At 40.3% G+C, this 6,294-nt stretch overlaps 1 pseudogene; it reads right to left on the bottom strand.

Moving 5' to 3' along the window:
* Positions 1-405: 405 nt before the first annotated feature.
* LOC102849436 overlaps positions 406-6,294 on the bottom strand; it is a 7,460-nt pseudogene continuing 1,571 nt past the window's right edge.

Genomic DNA, 6,294 nt, shown 5'->3' with positions numbered 1-6,294 from the left:
ACTGGTACAGGAGGAGATTGCCCCTCCTTCTCCAGCAGAGAATCTGATGTATTCGAACCACGTACCTCTGGGATTGCAGGGCAGCTTCTTGCCACTAGGCCACCAGAACTCCCCAAGATTTACTTTTCTTTTATTACCTCTTTCTCTTTCATTTTTATGAATATCTCTACCATTTTATTAGAAAAACACCACCTTATGAAGTTTGAACATTATATTAAATGGAAACTACTAGGTTACATAGTATATCCATGGGATGGACACCTTTCTGCCCTATTGTATCTTGTCTCCAGTCCAGTGGGACATCCTTGTTAGGGTGAAAGCCCAGGTAAGAAGGTCCTCAGCACGTGGAAGAGAGACAATCTTTTTTTCTATTCTTGTGCATCAAATAACAAAGGAACCCAAGGTCTAGTAAATATTTAACATATTCATTTCTTTCTTATGATTGTAACCCACTTTGTCAAGCATGCTGTAAGCTCTAGGGAAATCAGAAATGAAAGACACTCAATTGTTTCCTTCCACACATTCATTATGTATTTATATCAGAATGAAATAAATTAAATGTTCTTCCAGGGATTTAGAGAAAAATAGAACTTTTTGATCTAATAATGATCTATATGCATCCATACTATATGCATTTATTACATATTTAATCATGCTTGTCACCATATTCAATCACATATGTATTATTGATTATCTGTTCAGTCCTTACAGCCATGCAGATTTTTATCAGTTATGGATTAATATTGATGACTTGGTAGAAGTTCAGATGTACTTACCTTGTGCTACAGAGATAGGAATTAGAGAATACAGTATTCAAATTAAATTGCAACTCTCTGAGACCCTTGCACTATTATTTTCTTCTTTCTAGATATAATTTAATAGTCACAATGCCTTTAATCATCACCTAACTACATATATGTGTTTTATCTTTTTTAAATTTATTCTTCCACTAGTTTATTTACAAAATTCAAATACAAATTAGAACAATTTCTTTCAATTTCTCCCACCGCCTCTCCCATCAAATTGTACAACCCAATGTTAAATCCTCCCTTCCCTCTGCACATCCACATCCCTCTGCTTCCAGCCTCTCCCACCCCTCCTGGATCCTTATACTCATTCTAAAATAACGGTTTTATACGATATTTATCCTTCTGAGACTGAGTTAGTTCACTCAGCATAATGCTCTCCAGTCCCTCCCAAGTTAGGTAATAATTTACAAAGTTATTGCTCCTGCGTGCTGCACAGTTCCATTCTGCTTTCTCATATATCACAATGTATAAAGCAGAAGTCTGGAGACCTTGACCAAAGACATAACTAAGTTAAACGTTTAAACTGGTATTATTTTCCTGTCTTGGAATTGGATCCAAGACTCTGTGTTATAGCTCATTTGAGATGGAGATGGACTCAATTAGAAGGATGAAGGAGGAAATGTACAGGGCAAACAAAATCTAGTAGCAGAAATGAGAGAGAGAGAGAGAGAAAAAAAAATTCTGTCCTGGATTGTCATTTGCCAACCCTTTCTGTGATTGTCTCCTGTAATTTCAAGTATCTTTCCAACAGTTGATGCAGCAAGAAGCACCACCAGTGTGACATAGCAGCAACCTCCCCTGCCCCTCCTGAAAAGAGCGCAGTGAGGAGGTGGTCTCTGCGTGAAGAGAACAAAGAAAGGAAGGGAATTGGTCAGTAGCCAGGTCAGGTGGCAAATAGCATGAAGTGAAAACTAGTGTTAACCTTTTCTGCCTCATGATACATTAAGTAACAGGTGCATCTGATCCAGGCCACTGTCTTCACAATTACTTGCTATGTATCAGAAAGCTAGACAATGACTAGGGATGATAGAAGGAGAATGGATATCTTTAACTTGTGGTGATGGAGAAGAGTATTGAATATACATACCATGGACTGCTAGGAGAACAAACAGGTTCATCCTAGAGAGGGTAACACCAAGCTGCTCCTTAGAGGCAAGGATTCTGAAGATCTGTCTGACTAACTAACTCTGGATATGTTGCAAGGAGTGAACAGTCCCTGGAGAGGGACATCATGCTTGGGAGGGTGGAGGGACAGCACAATAAAGACCCTTGATAAGATGGGTCGACTCAGTGGCTGGAGTAATGGGGGGGTTGATGTGTCAGAGATGATAAGGTTGGCTTAGAATAGAGCTGGGTTCAGAGCTGTTGTACAGAGGGTCGCTATGAGTTGCAAGCAACTCGATGGCACATAACAACAATAACATTATTTTTCTGTTCTGTGAAAAGACAACATGTTTCTCTTTTCTGGGTGTAGTTGTGCAGAAGGGAGCTCTGGGGGTTCAGTCCTAAGGAGTTTCTCTACCAACCCAAAGGCACACAGTTCAAATCTAACAGCTGCGTTGTATGAGACAGAGGGGCAGTCTCCTTACCATCTCTGAAAACCCACTGGAATGAATGTCAGCTGTAAGCTGGTCCTAACCCAATGGTATAGAGCAACAGTTGTGCAGAAGAAGGAAGCAAGTGACATAGAAAATCTAGCCTAGCCCTGGGCAGCTTTCAGGAAATGTTGCTGAAATTGTGATTACATTATCTTCCTCACCATTGTCACTGTCATTAACAATTGTCAATGGGCACATGAGAAGGACCCATTTTCTGCTCTGGTAGGCAAGTGTCTACCTGAGCTACAGCCAATGTAGAAGAAATAAAAACTCTAGTCTTCTCGAACCTTCACCAGACACAGCAACAGAAGCTTATCAGGTCTCTGAGCCGAAACCTGTAACTTTAGGGCCTCCCATCCGACCGTCTCAAAGGTGCTACTTGTGTTAATGAGGAGGAAACAATATCCTTGAACCCATTAATGTCCACCATCCCTCTCCACATTCACAAGCCTACCCTGGGTCTCTGTTGGCACGTGACAAAAGTGCCCACCATTCCTCCCTTACCTGATAGGTGATGAGGTCTGAGACTTCTCACTCATGACTGGCCGAAAGACAGACTGAGTGTAGGTGTCCTGAGACGGGTGGTCATTCTAGAGGAGACACATGGCTACTCCGCTCTCTGTACTAGACGAACAGGAGATCTGGATAACACAGGTGAGCTATTTAGTTGTGTGGCCTTGAGATCTAAATGCTCTAAGCGCACAATTAGTCAAATGTTACTTTAATCTCTGAGGATTTGTTAATAGTAATGGAATCAGAGGAGGAGAAAGTGAAAATCCTTGATATCAAGCCCTTCTCACTTCATTCATATTCTAGACTGTTAACTAATATGTGGCAGGGATTAGAACATAAAAATCAGACATTTTCCACCCTCTTCAATGATCCAAGTAAAAAATATCAGAGAATAATTTTAGAACCCCAAGTCCACTGACTTCATAATATAATTTAAGGAAGATTGAGTCTTCAAGGAGCTTTGGAGGAATGTGTGTTATGGTAATGTGGTAATGGAATGTGCACTGGTAATTGGAAGGCCAAAGGAGTGAAATCATAGGTGAAAGATGAGCAACCTCTTCCTGTAAAAATTCACAGCCTCTGAAGCCTATGAGTTGAAACTTTGAGTTGAAATCGACTTGATGGCAGTGGGGATGCAAGCGGTTAAGAACTGGCTTGCTACTAGCTGACTAGAGGAAATTTAACATACGCAGATTTAACATACGCAGAAGTCCCTTGAAAGATAGATCTGGATTAGGACTACTAGAGTTCTTCCAAGCTTTTCTTTAATGAAGTTTATAGTCCTTGGTTTTAGTCCTAAATCCATGATCCACCTTGAGTTGGTTTTTGTATATAGAGTGAGGTGTGGATCTTTGCTTGAGTCTTCTGCAGATATTTTTCCAATTTTGCCAGCACCATTTGTTAAAAAGGCTGCCATTTCCCCATTTAACCGATTTAATTTCCTTGTCAAAAATCAGTTATTCACTGTTGGTGGGAATGTAAAATGGTGCAACCATTGTGGAAGGCGGTATGGCGCTTTCTCAAAAAGTTGCAAATAGAGATACCATTTGACCCAGCAATTCCACTACTGGGAATATATCCCAAAGAGACCGTAACTGACATCCAAGCAGATATATGCACACCCATGTTTATCACAGCTCTGTTCACAATAGGAAGGAGTTGGAAACAACCCAGGTGCCCATCAACAAACAAATGGATAGAGAAGCTGTGGTATATTCACACAATGGAATACTATGCTGCATTGAAAAACAAGGAACCCATGCAATACTATTCAAAATGGGTAAGCCTGGAGGACATTATGATGAGCGAGATATCTCAGTCGCAAAAGGACAAATATTGCATGGTGCCACTGCTGTAAAATGGGACTGATATCAGGGTGGGGGTAAGACTGAGAAAAACTGGATAAATTGTGTATACTGCACTGAAAAAAAAGAAAGAAAGATAGATCTGAAGCTGTGCATTTAAAAGGTCACAACTTTTTTTTTAAAGTGAATGTGAATATTCTTTTATGTTAATTTATAAATGAAGGAAAGAGAACATTTTATTATTTGAATGCAAAGGAAATGAACAGGTTCATCCTAGAGAGGGTTAAACCAGGCTGTTCCTTGAGGGCAAGGATTCTGAGGCTTCGTCTGACATACTTTGGACATGTAGGGATTTTATGTTTGGGAGGGTGGAGGGACAGCGCAGGAGAAGAAGACCCTCAATGAGGTGGACTGATTCAGTGACTGGGGTAATTGGGCTGGGCGTGTTGGAGACAGTGAGACTGGCACAAAACAGAGCAGAATTTAGGGCTGTTGTATATAGAGTTGCTATGAGTCGCAAGCGACTTGACGGCACATAACAACAGCAGCAGCAACACAAATATTAGATAAGCTCAGAAGATTCTGTTGTTATGCATCAGAGAGTTGGACAATGACCAAGGCGGGTAGAAGGAGAATTGATGCCTTTGAGCTGTGGTGCTGGAGAAGAGTATTGAGAGTACCATGGACTGCTAGGAAAACAGATTCATGCTGGAGAGGGTTAAACTGGGCGCATCCTTGGAGGCAAGGATTCTGAGGCTCCATCTAACATACTTTGGACAGAAAAGAAAAATCATTTTTAAGATTTAGAGTATTATGACTATATTAAAAACCCTAGATTTAAAAAAATGTAAATAAAATTTTTATTTTATACTGGTTTACTTACAGAGTTCATATACATTGTACAAAACATTCAGCATTTCTAGAAAACACTCAGAAGTGCCTCCGAGTATTACAATCTGCTTGTTTAAAAGAAGAATGAAAATTCTATGGTGTCCATTTCTATAACATTGTTTACCTAAACCAATTACTCTCAGAGGTCCCTGACAGCAGATTTTTCTAGTGGAATTCATCTTTTGATTCCTGGCTACTGGTGCCAAGACTGTTGATTATGGAACCAAGCAAGATGTAATTGTTAGTAACCTCAATCTCGTCCTATCTATCATGGTGCTGCCAATTGGCCCAGTGATGAGAATCTTTGTTTTCTTGATGTTGAGCTTCAATCCATATTGAAGACAGCAGTTCTTGACCTTCTGCAGCAAGCGCTTCAGGTTCTCCTCGGTTTCAGCAAGCAAGGTTTTGTCATCTGTATAATGCAGGTTATTGATGAGTTTTCCTCCAATCTTGATGCTACATTCCTCCTCATAAAGCCCAGCTTCCTGAACTATCTGTTCTGCATATAGATTGAAAAGGTATGGAGACAGGACACAACCCTGAAGTACTCCTCTCCTGATTTTGAACCATGCAGTGTTTCCTTGCTCTATTCTGACTACTGCTTCCTGGTCTGAATATAGTTTTCACATGAGCACAATCAAGTGTTCTGGGAACACTTCCCTCCTGGAGACTCAATACAAATTACTGTGCTCAATAGCTGGTACTTTGTTTTTTGTTTCTTTGTTTTGTTTTCATTATAAAATTTTAATTGTGATTTTAACGAACATTTACAGTGAAGTTAGATTTTCCTGAATTCATGTTGCACATTTTACCGCCTCTGCCTTTTTTTTATAGAAATGTACCATTTTATTACAAAGATTCCCACAAACATGAAAATAGTATCTGAAAAAAGGAAACTAGACTATCAAACTCCACCTGAAGAACTGGGGTAGGATAGGGGGCAGGTAGTGAGTTCCCTGGCTCACTGAGGTTAGGCTGCAATAGTGCGAGAAAGTAACCAATCTAAAGTGGTTTAAAAGAACTAGGAATCCCTGAGGGCCCAGCACCCCCATCCTAGGATGTACCTTTATAAAGGTACCTTTCCAAAAGGAAGCAGGTACTCTGCACATCAGGATTCTGTCCTGTGTCTTCTTTAAAAGACAGCAGCTACAGTGCACCTAACAGAGCTGCCCTGGGCTG

The sequence above is a fragment of the Elephantulus edwardii genome, unplaced genomic scaffold (genome assembly GCF_000299155.1).
Source record: "Elephantulus edwardii isolate Elephantulus edwardi_28Jun2011 unplaced genomic scaffold, EleEdw1.0 scaffold00237, whole genome shotgun sequence".
Lineage (NCBI taxonomy): Eukaryota > Metazoa > Chordata > Mammalia > Macroscelidea > Macroscelididae > Elephantulus > Elephantulus edwardii.
Note: the sequence above shows the minus strand (reverse complement) of the source record. Positions and strands in the feature narration are given on the sequence as shown.